This window comes from Cydia pomonella, chromosome 20, assembly GCF_033807575.1.
Source record: "Cydia pomonella isolate Wapato2018A chromosome 20, ilCydPomo1, whole genome shotgun sequence".
NCBI lineage: Eukaryota > Metazoa > Arthropoda > Insecta > Lepidoptera > Tortricidae > Cydia > Cydia pomonella.
This window is the reverse complement of record NC_084722.1, coordinates 6593018-6610782: the sequence shown is the minus strand read 5'-3', so window position 1 is coordinate 6610782 and position 17765 is coordinate 6593018. Positions and strand designations below refer to the sequence as shown.

Here is a 17765-nt window from a genome sequence, read left to right as displayed (position 1 = left end):
TTTAAACGTCAGACGTCATAATTTCATAGAAGTCTGACGTTTAAAATAACACTTGCAGTGCGTGTGCTATCAAAATCGATGCAGACTTGTCTTGGTCTGACTCTAGGTACCTAAGTAAATAAGTACCTAAATAGAATTTGTATTCAGTAATGTCACCAAACAAACAAATAATTTAAAAAACATGGAGTTTTTTCGGTAAGTACCTTATATCACATTTTATGCATCTCTATTATTTAACGTCCGTTTAAGATAACTATTTATTTATTTATTTCCTTTTAGTACAATTTTAACTTTACAGCATATTATTCGTAAGAGTAGGAAATGATTCCTCCGTACTAGTAAGAATTGTATGTCGGCAGGATGCACCACCTCTCCCAGATCACATTTAATCTATCTAAGTCTATACATAGTCAGTATCTCTGCAGTACTAAATAGTAACTATGCAGCGATTTTGAAGTGAAAAAGTGTGGCAGTGACATTTAAACGTCGTAGAATCAAAAGTAGCAAACCTGCTGCTGTGGCATGGTGGGATTGTTATATCCGGTCACTATTGCTGTCACTTTCGCACTTACATACTTGTTAGAACGTGACAGGCATGGTGACCGGAGTGCGACCGACGATATATGTCGCTATGTGTAGAACAATTATGTGGATTGTGTCATAACATCATATATTTTTCAACGCGAATTATAGAGATATACTTGTTGCTATCTGGAAAAATATTGGGTGCGTAGACAAGATGCCAAACGTTAACGCTCCGTAGCAACTGTCTCTGTCGCACTAATAGGGAGGAGTGATAGAGAAAAATAACTACGCTACGCTACGGAGCGTGAACGATTGGCATATTGTCTTCGCACCCAGGATCGCAACTACTTTTGGCGCATGTACCCGCTATTATTGTTCCTGACTGTATTACTCCTGTTTATTTTGCCAGGCTAATTTAAAAATCAGTAAATTAACATTTTCCTTAAGTCCCAATTCCAACTGTCCCAAGTAAGTGACCCCAAAATCAAACGTGTTGGCTAACCAAACACGGGACTTACAAGACCCCGGGCCGGTCGTTGTGCCAGTTCGCTTCGTGAAAGGTAATGTTCGAGAACAGTGAAGTTGGGGCGGGAATTCTGTACCTTATTATGTACCTTAGCGATGTTTTAACATTTACTGTGATTAATTTTTTCTATGAATTTGTTTCACTAGGATGTTTATGAACTTTTAAATTCACTTCAAATTGGAGAAGGGGGGTTGGGAGGTTCGTCGAGATATTTGTTGTTATAATTTTTCCACATTTTCTTAAAGACAGTTATACTCGTTTGTTTTTGTTCGTTTAATAGGAATTAACCCTCTATCGGGCAGCGGTCTCAAAAAAGACCAACATAAATATAACACCAACTTTTTTCTTGTACAGAATTTTCAGGACTGTACTTGGGCGATGAGGCTTGAATTGAGTTGTTTTCAGTCTTGCCTATTAAAGGGTTAAATTGGAAAATTGGTTCCACTATCATCTGGTCAGGAACATTGTTTATTGTGTTAACAAGGGAACTTTCAAATTTAGTTTTGTTATAGTAACTTGAGCGTTAGCTCTCGTTTAAACATCATTGGGTGAAGTGGAAAAGATTTAAAAATAAGTTTTCGAGATAATATAAAATTGCACAAAATTTAAACTGATTGAATAATGAATATACAGAATACCCGCTCAAGAATAGCTACTAGTTTCTACAAGTTAGGGGCTTGGGGGTCGATCTTCAACTCCCCATTATTCCGGCCCACATACCACAAGTCGCGCGACAAAAATGTCACTATCATATTTATCCGCCCCCGATCATTCGAATTACGAAACCACTTATACAACCTCGTATCACACGACTTAGTTATCTTTTATATTCCACCTTAAGCTTAAAGCAGCAAGGTCTAATTTCAAATGATAATTATTGTAAGTTACGATATGCGAAGGCTACAAGTATTTTGCAGTTTAGCGTCAACGGTTGACCCATTTGTTGCACGGAAATATTTGTTTATTTCCTCCTGTTTATTGCTTTCACATGACGCAAATATGAAATTATATCTGGTTCTCTTCGGACGGCAACTTATTGTTATTATTATTATTTATGTTATTAAGTGCGTGGTTGCCTCAATATCAAAGGAAAGTAGGCAATAGATATTACTGCCAGTCACACACACAGTTACAATATTCATTTTAGTACCAATTTACCAGTTAATAGGTTAATTAGGTGAGTTGCGTGGTGTTTTTATAGATCGTTTCATTTACGACGGCGCATGCTCTGATTCACAATGTCATACTATTAAAGGTTAGATTTGACAAATCCGCGCGTTATCGTGAATGACGCGATCTATATAAGTACGAGTGTAAGAGGTAGCTTATGGTTTAAGTCCTTAAATGATTTTACTAAGCTTTACAAAATACTAGCTTTTACCCGTGACTTCGTCGACAGAAGAATTAGTAATCATAATTACTTATTCCACGCATCTAATTTTCTTATCTTTTATCCAATCTGCTTTTTATTTAGTCCCCATACAAACTTCCTTATTTGAGAGACAACTAAAAGGCCTGGATAAAACATTATGGCAATCATTTAATTTGAGTACATTAATTATCAGGCGATGCATCGCAATTATCACTAGTATCTGACTTCCACCCCGCTTTTCAGCCTCTTAAGGGATGATTTCCGAGATGAAAACTATCCTATGTCCTTTCCTGGTACTCAAACTATCTCTTTATCAAATTTCAACTAAATAGGTTCAGCGGTTTAAGCGTGAAGGGGTAACAGACAGACATATAGACAGACAGGACCCGGGTATGTCCTTTTGGACCCGGGTATGTCCTTAAACTACGTCCAAAAAAGAGGTATGGGCAATGTGAATGTCATCTCGTCTTGTGTGGTAGGGCACAGCACAGCAGATGTCATTCCAGATCTAGCGCAGAGCCCAACTGGGGAAGTACCTCCACCTTACAGAAAAGTGTTGTGTTCCTGCCGGTGAGTAAGGTTGCCAGAGCTCAACGAGGGGGGTGGGGTTAGGGTCGGCAACGCGCATGTAACTCCTCTGGAGTTGCAGGTGTACATAGGCTACGGAGACTGCTTACCATCAGGCAGGCCGTATGCTTGTTTGCCACCGACGTAGCATTAAAAAAAAAAAAAAAACAGACAAACACACTTTCGCATTTATAATATTACCCTACTACCCTACTATAGGGACCGTGCGCGTTGGAGGGTCTGCCATCTTGTGGTCTGAATCGGAACCATAAACAGGCACATTTACACGTCAAGTGTTTTCTTGTGCATAGTAGGTTCTGCCATCTTGTGGGCTACATCGGAACAAAAAACATCACATTTACGCCTCGCGCCAAAAATCTGACGGCTCCTGTGCTGCCTTCTATAGTTCATGCACGCTCCCTATTGTAATTGAAATTGAAATATCTTTATTTCGAACATGACGTCCATAGGTTTAGGTTATACAATAACTTATATAATTATCTAGAGTTAGTATTACAATTAATTAGACAAAACAAACAATTGGACGAAACAAACAAAACATTACATAACATTTATAAGTTTCGCGGCGGCACAGCAACACTATAGCTGTAGCTGCGCGTACCGCTTGACTAGGAGCGAGTTCCAAACGCTGCGCCAGCGTACTTAAGATGCTGTTCGTGCTGCTTCGGCAGCGAGTGAACAGTGACGCGCATCACGAATATTATGATGGCGAAAAACAGTCTGTTCGTACCTCAACAAACATCGCTGAGGCACAACAATACTGCACAAACTAAACAGCATCCTAAGGGCCTGTCCTGTTTCACAATGTCCAAATAAAGTCCTGTATAAGCTACTTGCCACTTATCTGACGAATAAAGTCATCGTTGGCGTTTCAGAATCTTCAAATAAGCTTAACTGGTAGATAAAGTGGTAAGTTTTGTGGATCTGGCAGTTAATGTATTTGTTAATTAGCTATCTAATTCTTTACTTGGACATTGTGAAACAGGTCATAAATGCATCATTATATTGGACACGCAGAGTTACTAAAACAATAATTCTTCTTCCTCATTCCTTCAATTATAAATAGAGTCAGACCAAGATAAGTTGGCAGCGATTTTGACAGCCCAGACAGTGCAAGTGTTATTTTAAACTTCAAACTTCTATGAAATTATGAAGTATACTTAACACTTGCCTGTGTATCTTGGTTTGCCTCTATACGTATATATCGCTATGTTGCGAAATTTACCATTGACAGAAATGTTGAGTAAGGAAGCGTTTTATGTAGGTTATCTATATTATTATCTATCTCTGCCCGTGTAGCCAACATGCCAATCGTTAACGCTCCGTAGCGTAGTCATCTTTCTCTATCACTCTTCCATATCAGTGCGACAGTGATAGTTGCGTTTCGTTCGCTACGGAGTATTAACGATTGGCATGTTGGCTACGCGGGCTGGTGTAATATGTAACATCCCTCACGTGCCATATTTAGGTCAAAAGGGTCTATCTAACCCGACGACCGCGAATCACGCAAATCCGCCAGTTTCGTGGACTTAGCCTGAGTGTGCCAACAAACCAATATTTACTTAGGTTAGTTCCACTTAACTAGCAATCAAGGTGAAATTAGGTCGGATCGAGTCGAACATTGGTTGGATAAGGGTAGTGGTTAGGTTAAGCTTAAGTAGTTCGTAATTCAGACACCAAAACAGAAACCTAAAATAAGTACTTACCTAAGCTACGTTTTTTTCTACAAAAACAGAAACTGAAATATGTAGAAACAGTTGACATAAGTAGCACATTTATTATTATATGCGCTACCTACTGATAGGTCTCGAGAACGAAAAGAAATACCTATTGCAGTACATATACCTGGGTGAAAATTATTTTCGTTGTCTTGTTATTGATCCGTAAAAAATGTGACGGAGAGATTAATTTATATGAGATTAATTTTTTTTAAATTTTCTCATGTAAGTTAAAATCTATAGCTAGAAAGACGTGCAACTCGAAGTTTTTACTTTATTTGATAGGATAGAAGACACAAATACTAGTGTGACAGAGTGGTCAGAAACAAGACAATGAAAATAATTTTGACCCATCTACTCGTATCTGTAAGCATAACCGTTCTACTATCCCATACAAACTTATTATACCCTAGTTATCAACTTCAAATATTAAACAACCCTTGCACATTGGTAGCCTGTCCAGTTTTCCCTCAGTCACTCGCTTTAAATTCCTGTTCTCCTAGTACCTAGTATCAAATATTAAACAATCCTTCCGCATTGGGGCTTTGACCTCTGGACCCTCCCTCACCTGTGGAGTCAGTCCCTATTGGCCCCCTAACGCAGGGAGGGAAGTATTTTCTCCTCACTTTGGGCCCACACCCTTCACACCGATGCAATTTAGCTCTTCTCAATTTATGTGAGCCTAGTATCCGAGGTCGCAGTGCGGAGAGATTTTTCCGCGAATGCGGGTTTTTTCCTCAAATTACATTTCGCCAACGACCGAACAAACCCTCAATAAACAAACACTTGATCACTGGAAGATGTAACTGAAATGTAAGTGACCTTAATCGGTGGGTCCTATCCTAAACAATTGAGTCCTTTCACTTTTGTGTGTTTCCGTTGTCCTGAGCGTATAAGTGAAGGGTGTTTTGTTAGAGCTCGTTTACCCTTAAGGTCGAGTGTCTCTTGATAGCGGACAATGCTATTCATTGAGTTGAATATCATCGCTAACTAAGACGAAGCAGTTACTGATCCCTTTCAACCAACTTTCAACTAACTTCTGAGAAAATAAAAATGGTTTTAAGTACATAATTACGCGGGTATAAAAGTAACCTGTACCCCTAGTGTAAATAAATTCGATTTCCAAACTTGACGTACGCGTTTGCGTTTAGTCTCATTTTGTATTGGATTTCGAAAGAGCGCGCCAAGCGGGACGTTTTGGAAACTCAAAATCCTATACAAAATGAGACTTAACGCAAACGCGTTCGTCACGTTATGATGTCGATCAAAGTTACACTAGGGGTACTGGGCTTAGAGGTAATTTTTAACAATTACACAAAAAAATATTTTCTTGTGGCCGGTAATGACCTTTGTTGTTAAAAAGCGGCCTTAAATAAATAATATATATAATGTTTACACCGTGGACAAGTACGTTTAAGGGGAAACTAAATGGCATAGTTAATTAAATAAAAAAGAAATATTTTTTATATATTTATATTTGTTAAAATATTAAATGTTGCATATACGTTGTTGTAGCAAGACATTACATTTAATTCAACCAAACAATTCAAATATGTGACATATCAATGTCGTTTCGAACATTGATCGTCCGAGATAGTACTTACGTTTAGTAGCAAATGTATACACTCGTACTAAACACTAATCAATATGTAAACAGGTCCTAAGGCAAGTGTATACGCTCGTAAGGGCCCTATAAGATAAAAATAAATTGTTGATTATCTCCGAAATGGAGTTAATTTTAATACCGGTGTCGTTAAGAATGTAACTTAATTTAAAGCTCAGGAATGCATCCTTGAAATTAACGGAAAAAAAAACGGTGTATTAAACGGTTATAAAAATAATTATAATATTTTTTGGCCACCGTTTATACCAGTAACATTACAGTGCAACAGTCTGAATAGTTTTTAATATGTATTTATTATCTTCGGGACCTTTGGGGCTTCGCATTGAATGCCATCGCCACCTCGGTCTGAGGGTCATTTTGTCATTCATTATGTCAGTCGCTCGTGCGTCTCGCTCGCGCCAATACATGTACGGACAAGGACACGGAGATTGATACACGGATAGGTAGAGCTGCGGCCAACTTTGGAAAGCTTCAAGCTCGAGTCTGGAATAACAACAAGCTGAAACTCTCTACCAAGATTCTTGTTTACAAAACATGCATCCTAAATATCCTCCTGTACGCATCTGAAACGTGGACAACCTACTCCAAACAAGACCGTCCCTTAAATGCTTTCCACATGTGCTGCCCACGTACGATTCTCGGTGTCACCTGGAAGGATCGTATGACAAACGGAAGGGTTCTCGACCATGTCGACTGTTGCAGCATCACTGCCGCCCTAAAACAGCGAAGGTTGCGGTGGCTAGGCCATGTTCCCAGATAGACTTCCCCGGGCAGTGATGTTGAGTGAAATTGCATACGCCAAAAGATGAGTTGATCTCCCAATGTTTCGCTTTAAGGATTCCTGTAAGCGGGACGTGTTGTCCTTTGGCATAGACCCGAACACCTGGGAAACAGAAGCCCTTAAAAGAGCGGAATGGCGTAACCTTCTACATGACGGCATAGCGAAGCATGATGAAGTCCAGCTCGATGATTTAAAGCAGAAAAGACTTCGGACTGCACAGGAACCATGAACAGATTCAAGCTTCACCTGCGATCTTTGTGGCAGGAAGTGCCGTGCTGCGATTGGGCTTTACAGTCACAGGAAAAGATGTGCCGCACCTCCGTTCTCCGACGGCGCATGGCAACGGACCGGCGTGTGATAACCGCCGCTATGTAACTTATTACATAACCAAAGAAAACCAATCCAAAGTGAACCTTAAACATTTAAGGAATGAATATTCTCTAATTAGCTTAACATTTCTAAACTTATCCATATTACTTACTCGTGTATATCATGTGAGTCAAATACGAATATATAACCTCGATCAGTGATCCCGGAAGAAAAGGGTAAATATCCTATAACACGGCACTTACATGACTTATCGATAGAGTTAGCAAGTAGGATTTACACGAGGTAGCGATTTACACGATTTACGATTTACATAATTTCCAGACTTTTTGTAACACAAATAATCTTTTCTTAAACCCAGAAAAATGTTTTGTCATTAGCTTTAGTAGAAAAAGGACAACTATTAATTTCAAGTATGATATTTGTAATAAAGAGTTAACTCGTGTGAACCAGATCCGTGACCTCGGCGTAATCATGGACTCAAAGCTTACCTTTGTACCCCACATTGATAATATCTTAAATAAATCTTTTAAGCAGTTGGGATTCATATTGCGCGTAGGTAAAGATTTCAGGAGACCTTCGACGTATAAGATATTATTTAATAGTTATGTCCGTAGTCGATTAGAATTTGCTTGTTCAGTGTGGAACCCGCTATATAAAATTCATAGTGATAGAATAGAGAGTGTGCAAAAGAAGTTTGTAAGAGCAATTGAATATCGCATTGGAAATAAATACATAGATTACACTACCGCTATGAAAATACATAATATTTTACCCTTGAGCTTGCGTCGCGAACGCACTGATGTTACAATTCTCAATAAAGTCATTAACAACATCATCGACGCCCCTGAGTTATTAAAATCTGTTTCATTTAAGTAGAGTACCCCGTCGTTGTGAGCGAGCATGTAGAAAGAAGAACCTCTTTTATATTCCTCGTAGTCGAACCGCATATGCGAGAAACGGTTTCACTAGAAGAGCATGCAGGATGTGTGATGATAAGTTTCAAAATGTAGATATTTTTCGTGAAAAGATCGGTAGTTTCAAACAACTTACATTGAAATGTATTAATGGACTTAGATAGTTAACTTTAATTTAATTGCAATTATTGTTTGTTAATAGTGTTATTGCAATGTACTTCATCTTTGTTTTTGTTTTTGTTAGGATGTACGAGCATTATTTGTAACTACGATTTGGCAACTTAGAATTTCAGGTTTATTTTAGTAATTTTATGTATTTAGGTTATATGGTATTCATACTATATTTAAGGAAACTGTAGGTTTAAAGGAAAATTTTACCACCTTATGCGCTGCGATCGCTTTTCTATAATAAATAAATCTAAAATCTAAATCATTGCCCCTGAAAAGAAAAAAATAATAATTATGCCGTAATCGATATACATACTTTTTTCAATTCTAAAATTTTCTTGTTAAATCGTTTCTCGAATCAAACGATGTCTCGTTTCAATTTGTATAGTTATACCAAAAATTCACACTGTATATCACAAGACTAAGTTAGATGAACTCAATTAAAATATGAACTTCAAAGTCGACAGAGTTTTTTGGAGCGTGAACCAAAAGGACTCGAGGCCTATAATAAAGACTGCTTCAATTTGAAAGTACTTTTGCGTTATTGAACTTCTTCGTTTATCGAAAGTGTCCGTGACATGTATGCGAAGATAACGCGTCTTGTAATTTTTTGCAAACATGTTGAGTTACTATACAAGAAATAAGTCTGTTGTGTACGCGTTTGTGTGTTTTAATTGCATAAAATCAATATGTTCCTAATGCAGTAGCTAAACGCAGCCATCGGGCTCGGATAGTATTCGGACGCTTTTTCAAAAGCACCAATAGGAACGCTCCACATATTTTGTATCGCGGCCAATTAGATGCACTTAAATTTAAACCACCTTTTGTGCTGATCAAATATTGCAAATCACTTTCATCAGTATCCTCCATACTATCAACAACCACTTTCCCCCTTAGAACCCTTGTAAACCAGTACCTACCTTTTGGAAGATTACATCAGTTCACTAGAAATCGAAGTTTTATTCAAGTCGAGTCGAGTCGAGGCGGCGACTACAAGTCTGTAACAAATAACAAATAAATCGGCTAAACTCTATAAAATTTAGTTATTTTAAAGGTGAGGTGAGGAATTCATAGATTCGTGTCTATGCCAACACTACCTCAGCTAGCTAGGTAGTACGGTCTAATTATTGTGCCACTCCGTGGTCTTCGTGCCTCGTCACTATCACAATATGGGATACCTAGCAGCTTTCATGTCGATTATCAGTGAGACTATATCCTTACCACTAATTTGACACTGATATACTCGCTAGCGACTTCATAAACTAATTCACAATGCATTTCTCTCGTACTAAAATTGGTGCAAGCGAGGCCGCATAAAACTCATGGTAAGTGCAAAGGAACACATTTGCAGAAATATTAAATGCTTTGACTGTACGTTATTATTCTAAGAACTGTACCTACTCATTGTCATCCATCTGAAATCAATCACTTGACGCATCTTTTCGGCCGAGGTCGTTGCCCTCCTCCCAAATAATTAATACCTACATTATGCGGAAACAAACCATTTATCACTTCTATTGCAAAAACGAAGGAGGTTATTGATAGACAAAATAAATTATATTTGTTAAATGTTTTGGCGTTTTATTTTATTGTGTGTTTTATTTACTTTATAATTTAAAACTTGCTGAAAGAAACCATCGCAAGGAAGTACCTACATCGGCTAAGAAATGCAAGTGCGTGTGTTTATAAAACTTCACTTCAAGAAAACAAATGCTCAACCCCCTTTTGAACCGTAAAGCTCTAGTCTATAGATTTGAGTCAGTCTACGTGGTAAGATTATTGATAAGTGCGAGAAAGGTAAAACTCTTATATTTGCGAGTAAGCGGAAAGTAAAGTTTAGTTCCTAAGTGCTGGTGTACTGTACAACCTAGTATGATTAAACCATTGGTGAACTGTTGGTTTAGCTATACAACTAATAAGCACTAGTTTCTAGTCAAGATTTAGACCGTGAAAAAGATTATATCATTAAAGTTAATGTAACTAACCGTATATAGACTTTTGGGTCTGGAATAAAGATATATTTAATTTATAACTACTCCGTAGCAACGGCAAAAAGCCAATGCTTTGAGATAAAATAGCATTACTGCATCAGTATTTCTAATCCGGGAAACAACATATATTTTGACATTTACAGCAGCATTGCACTCGGCCGTAATGTCACGCTCTCGCGCTACAATCAAACAAACAAACGGACTATAAACGGTTCTTTAAACGAGTCGGTCTAATTGGGAAGATGTGGAAGATAATGAGACTACGTAGGATTCGCTTTGTTTATTCTATTTTTTTCTCATATGTTTGTTAGCTTTGTAACAACACGAGTAATTATAAAGGGCTGCTTCTTCTGGAATACCGGCCCGCACACCCGTTCCGTTTGACAGCGAGATCTGATTCTAAATTCAAATATGTAAGTGTTGCCAGTCACCGTTCAAAAGAAGACTGTAAAGGTTGTAAACCTACCTTTAAAACGCCTCTTAGAACATATTAACAAGTGCGTGATAACAATAAACCAATATCACGACACTTAACCTACCCCGTCATTCAGATAGAAAACCTGCGCAGTGACCTGTACCCCTAGTGTAAATAAATTCGATTTCGAAACGTGACGTACGCGTTTGCGTTTAGTCTCATTTTGTATTGGATTTAGAAAGAGCGCGATAAGCGGGACGTTTTGGAAACTCAAAATCCTATACTAAATGAGACTTAACGCAAACGCGTTCGTCACGTTATGATGTCGATAAAATGTACACTAGGGGTACAGAATACTCGTATTGACTGGACACTGTAAGTTGAACAAACACATATTTCAAATTGGAAAAAAAAAACAAGACGCTACATGTAGGTTCTGCCAAGAGCCAGAGGAGACTGCAATGCACATTATCTGTTCCTGTGGACCACTAATGTCAAAAAGAAGTACCTACTTAGGGCGGGACGTATTCCAACCCTATGAAAAAAACATTACGGCCCAAAGTATCTGGAATTTCCTGGATTCAACGGGCATTAGTAATGAACTTTAAAGGGCTGTTCCACCACCACCACACCATAACCCATTAATGTCAAAAAGAAGTACCTACTTAGGGCGGCACGTATTGCAACCCTATGAACAGAATATTACGGCCCAAAGTATCTGGAATTTCCTGGATTCAACGGGCATTAGTAATGAGCTTTAAAGGGCTGTCACAATAGATCACTGCTTGGTCGACGTGGCACTCAAAGGCCCGCAATACCCCAATAATAATAATACCCCTTCATTTTGAGGTTAGCGCTCACCAAACTAGAAAAGTTTAACTCAAGTTATCGCGTGCCATAACAGTAATAGGTACTTTCATATTTAACAACCTCATAAGTCTCGTAACTCGTAACATTTTCGCAACGAAAGTGGAACGCTTCCTCGGAGGCCGATTCTATTGTAATAATTTGAAATAGTTTTCATATAACTTTGTTACGACCAGAGAATAAGTAATAGTTGGATGGTTGACTGGTAGAAAATGCCATTCGGAATTAAGTCCGCCATTTGTACATATTATTTGTCTAACTTTCCAAGTTTTCCTCCTACAAAACCAAAGTTTGACAGCGATTCAGGGACGAGCCATGCTGTCCCTTTCTTATATATGGCACTATCCCTATTGGCTATTTAGGGTTGTCAAAATTCAAGTCATGATTTTATCTGTGGTCGTACATGCAATGCGACGTCAAACTGTGCCAACCCTATAGGTAATAATGCTCAGTTCCCCCCCTCCTGATACGACTTTGACCATGAGCCCTAAGCTCCAAGGAGCATTACCGGCTCACGCTTATTCCAGACGAAATGCAATCAGAAATTGTCTTGCACTAATAGCGTGTGAGATGCCTGGGGGCTTAGCCAAGATGACAATCGTTGGTAAAAAACGCCAATCGAATCTTAATATTGTATGGAAAAGTCACGTGACTTTTCATGTCATTCCGTACATTTTTTCTTTTCATCAGGCATTAGCCTATGTACGATTGTCATCTTAGCTAGGCTCCCAGATTAAACGACTCGAGGTCAAAATAAGTTTCAAAACCATTTCAAATTCTTAAAACTGGATCGGCATCAGGGCTGTGCACCCCGCCCGGGGGATGCCATCCGTGTCACCGCGACAGCTTAGTCCATTTTCAGGATTTAGTACACTGGTTTTGCTAAATAAATACTGTATTCGGGTCTCTTTGTTACTAAATTTTTACGGACCTGACTGCCAAGAAATCTAACAATTCTAATGTACAGGCTGATTCATGAGACATGAGCAGGACCAACCCTACACAATTAGAAAATATCACCATCGTATTACACATTCACCGCTGAGCTACCGTCGTAGCAGATAACATGGGTTTCCCGGTATGTAGCAAAACGAGAGCGTGTCGTGATTAGCACTGAATCTAAAACAAATAAACTTTTCTCCTGTGCTTAAGAGGCTGTCAACACCCAATGTCCTTGAAATTGATGTTACTTAAACAGTTTTTAAGAAAGACTATTTGTTTTAGTCAAGTAAGAAAAATATATGTTCATATTAATTATATTTCAAAGACCGTGGTTGTACTCGATACATGATTGAACGAAATCGGCTCGATAGAAAATAATTGCAAAGATTGGTCTTAAAATCACAATTAAACGGTTTTATGTCTTTATTGTTTTGACTTATGGGTCAGCAATTAAAATCACAATTTCAAAACATTTATATCTAAACCGTGGTTGAGTAAAATATTACACTATTTTTTTTTAAATATTTTTCTTATTATTCCCATGCCCAGGCCCAGTAACATGCGACAGTGCTATCTCATTTACTCCGATACAAATAGACAGAGACGCTTTAGGTATTGACAGCCTCTTTAAAAAATTAAGTAAAAGTTTACTGCTCTACAATAATGGTCAACCCACAATGCCTCATTAATAAAGATAAAAAAAAACCGTTACCTGCAGACCTAGTTAAGTTGGGAGCCTGTGCAAGTGTAAGCGTCATAATTTCATAGAAGTCGTTTTAAAATAACACTTGCACTGTCTGGGCTGTCAAAATCGCTGCCAACTTATCTTGGTCCGTCTCTATGAAGAAAACTAATAGTCTCATGTGAGATACGATTCTTCAAATGTAACGAATTAGTCACTTGTCGCGGATAAAGTAAGGCTAAGTTCTAACGGCGTTAGTTTTTCCCGTATACCGTATACCGGATTTTATCAAATATCATAGTGACAGCAAAATTCGTATGGCAACGTTCAAAATCGTTCACACGGCTAGAAGGTTTTCCCTCATAGACGCCGTGTAGACGATTCAAAAAGTTGCCATACAAATTTTACCGGTGTATACGGTATGTGGGAAAAATTACCACCGTCTAACTGAATTTGTGTTTTTAACAGAAAAAAAATTTAAACCCGAAGTACAAAACAAAACAGTAGCTTATTATTAAGGGGGTCTGTAACGCCAATGACCTTCAAATTCAATCCCTTAGTTTTCTAATGTTTTTTGTTGTTTATCATATTAACAGAAACAAGCGCTGGTGGCCTAGCGGTAAGAGCGTGCGACTTGCAATCCGGAGGTCGCGGATTCAAACCCCGGCTCGTACCAATGAGTTTTTCGGAACTTATGTACGAAATATCATTCGATATTTACCAGTCGCTTTTCGGTGAAGGAAAACATCGTGAGGAAACCGGACTAATCCCAACAAGGCCTAGTTTACCCTCTGGGTTGGAAGGTCAGATGGCAGTCGCTTTCGTAAAAACTAGTGCCTACGCCAAATCTTGGAATTAGTTGTCAAGCGGACCCCAGGCTCCCATGAGCCGTGGCAAAATGCCGGGACAACGCGAGGAAGTAAAAAATAAAAAAAATAAAAAATCATATTAACAGAAATGGCTGTAAGCAATTTAGTATACCATATTTCCTTCAAAGTTCACTATTTTCGAGATATTTGGCATCAAAGTTGAACAATTTTAGGCAAAAAAACAGATTAACTGGCCATAACTTTTGTGGTAATTAGTTTAAAATTAAAATCTGTGACCAGTTTTTAGAGACGTCAAAGACGAACCTAAATGTGTAGATTTCGTACATGTAAAATCCTTCACAGCAATCTAGTAACGAAAAAAGTGTTCTTTTAGACAACGTTTAAAAAATTTATAAAAAAGTAAGTGTTCGTTTCTTTCAAAATCCAGCAGACCAGTATGAATATAAAAGATTGAAGAACCGGTAGCTGTTTGTCTTATAATTCTATCATCATCATCAGCCTTCCATCGCCCACTGCTGAGCATAGGCCCCTCCCCCAGCACGCCACTTATCCCGGTCCCGAGCCAATCTCATCCAGAAGTGACCCGCAGTCTTCCGAATGTCGTCCACCCAACGAGCCAACGGACGCCAGGCACTCCTTTCGTCTGTAAGCGGCCACCATTCCGTTAGCATTTTGGCCCACCTGCCATCACTTTGCCTGGCAACATGTCCCATTATAATTCTATCTAAAGTGCAAATGAAGGAGTAACGACTCAAAACTAGTCAAAAATCTATGAAAACCGCGGGGAGCCCCTTAACGGAATGCGTAGGATCCTGCTAACGTCTCCCTGTATTCTGTCTATTTTCTACTCTGTGAGCAGATTAGTTGCAATATAAACCTGAATCTTTATAACACTATTTAGATTTAGGGCTACATTCGGGTCAGACTGTCGCAATTCCATTTTACGTGCCCCAGAAAACGGGATTAGGAAAAATGGAAATTGTCTTTCGGCGAGATTTGGTTTGGGAATGGACTCTGTTTTAATTTGGAAACCACAAAGTTTTCCTTTAATTTACTACGGCATTTTCCTTGATTGTTTTATAGGGCTGTTATTTGCTTTTCTTGTTTAATTTACTTGTATATCTACACAAATATTAATTTCTACCATTTACCATTCTCTGATAGCCTTAAAAAAGTTATGTACCTTAAAAACCCGTCTTTAGTGAAAACGCGTTTAGTTTTCACAAAGTACCTTGGTAACTCGACTCCTTACATGATTTAGGTAGTCACGGACGGCCCCATTAAATACCTTGGATTATTTCACAATATCTGGGCCACGGAGTTTTGCTCGGAAAATATGTAAAAACTCAAAAATGCGCGTTTACCCAGAGATAAGACCTGGCTAGATAGATTTTTCGCCCTCGAAAATCCCCGTATAGCAAATTTCATCGAAATCGTTAGAGCCGCTTCCGAGATCTCCGAAATATATAAATACAAGAATTGCTCGTTTAAAGACTTTAAAGGTATAAGATTTGGAACACTTTTAAAACGCTCAAACATGAAAACTGCGTATTTTATGTTAGTAGGTTGACTACATTAGTTACTATAATTCATTTCTACTAGCACCAAACTGGCATGATAAACTAAAAAACACTGCTTGTCGCCACAAATATTACTTAACATTAATATTTTCACACGAATTCTCTATTATCTGTCGCATGACCGTATTCTGAAGGGATTAATTTAAACGAATTACATTACAAAATCCGATTAAGTATACATGTAATAGGTTACACGTGTAGTGGGACAGAATTAGCGCAAATCCCACACATAATTGTTCTACTGGCCACTAGGTACTGAAACAAGGTGATTAACAACAAATAAGGACTTACATCATAAGTATAGTTTTGTGTTATACGCCTTTCTGTCCTAGGTAGGAAAGTTGTTTCGCAGAACATCCCATGATGTAAGCGCGTTTCCATTTCATGAGTATTACAATGCTAACAATGCTTAGTTATGGAGAAATTCATGACATACCGTTACGTTACTTACTCAAAATTCAGTTAGAAATAGGTCTGCGATCATGCTCCCAGAAAATAGTAGGTTTTTAAAGACTCATCAATGCGCATACTGATGTATACTTAATAATTATTTATAATATAAAGCTATATGAAGTATATGATGCTTAAATTTATTGCTCATAATAAACGAAGTTATCATGCATCATGCCATATAGACACCGCTAATAGTGACAACATACATTTAACATTGAAACGGCACTTTTGAGAAAGCCTTCATGTTTCTAAAAGACCTCGTTAACTTTCGGGCGTAATTTAACCTATGTACGTCACACTCCTGGGCACAGGCCTCCTCTCATACGCGAGATGGGTTGTGGGCTATAGCTATAGTCCCCACGCTGGCCCATTGCGGGTTCGGGACTACACATATACCTTTGAGTTCTTCGCAGATGTATGCAGATTTCTTCACGATTTTTTCTTTCACCGAAAAGCTATTGGTAAGTTCCGTAAAACTCATTAGCACAAGTCAGGATCTAAGCCCGCGATCTATGAATTGAAAGTCGGACGTCAGATCCACTGGTGACCAACCGCTATACAGAATGTATTACCTCGTACCGGCCTAATTCAACGTACCGGATGGCAATGGAATCACACCTTAACACCTACCTAGTATGTCTATTAACTGAATTGGCTATCGATCTTTTCCACTTCCCAGCTATTGCCAAGGTCACGATGGTTCTTGGAAGATTACAGTCATTTTCTGCTAATGTTCCGGAGTAGATTAATTGAGTTTTATGAAGAATCGCTGTTCACTTGATTTTTTTCCTTAAATTTATTAATTCAGTATGCCTATTACGTAACAAAAGAGTCAAAACTTTTTTCAGCTTAAGATATATTTGGCATTACAAAGATAAGGGTTTTTATGAAGAATCGCTTTTCACTCATCTAAGCGCTTTCCCAGAAGGCCTACCATAGCCAGGCCATAAGCCATGGCATGAATGCCGGGACAACGCGAGGAAGATCAGGAAGATGATGTTTCCATTTTTGATTCTCGATTTTTATATTGGACAACACCCTAAATGAAACGCTGTTGATCCCGCTAATACACATTTTGTTATAGAAGATAATTAAGTAGGTTCTAAAACGTCACGGTATTATAAAAGGAGCGGCAGTAATTTATCTTTCAATTTAATAAGCTTGAAATGTACGGGGAAGACCCTTTGCCAGCAAAAGCATGTAGGCGTGACAGTAATACATGCCATATCACATTTATCAGATGCTTTGTGTTGTCAGCTTGGGTTAATTTATTATCCTATATTTGTTGAGACATGAGGAAAAACTTCGCAAAAAAGACTGTACCTATCCCTTACATTAACCCTTTTTGACCTGTACCCCTAGTGTAACTAAATTCGATTTTGAAACGTGACGTACGCGTTTGCGTTTAGTCTCATTTTGTATTGGATCTAGAAAGAGCGCGCCAAGCGGGACGTTTTGG

At 38.4% G+C, this 17765-nt stretch overlaps 1 protein-coding gene across 1 annotated transcript in view; it reads right to left on the bottom strand.

Annotated features, from left to right (window-relative positions):
* Positions 1-9481, bottom strand: part of LOC133529131 (uncharacterized) — a 60276-nt gene extending 50795 nt beyond the window's left edge. The window contains exon 1 of the mRNA XM_061866765.1: positions 9467-9481. The gene's annotated coding sequence lies outside the window, so the exon portion shown is untranslated. The remainder of the gene's footprint in view (positions 1-9466) is intronic.
* Positions 9482-17765: the final 8284 nt, after the last annotated feature.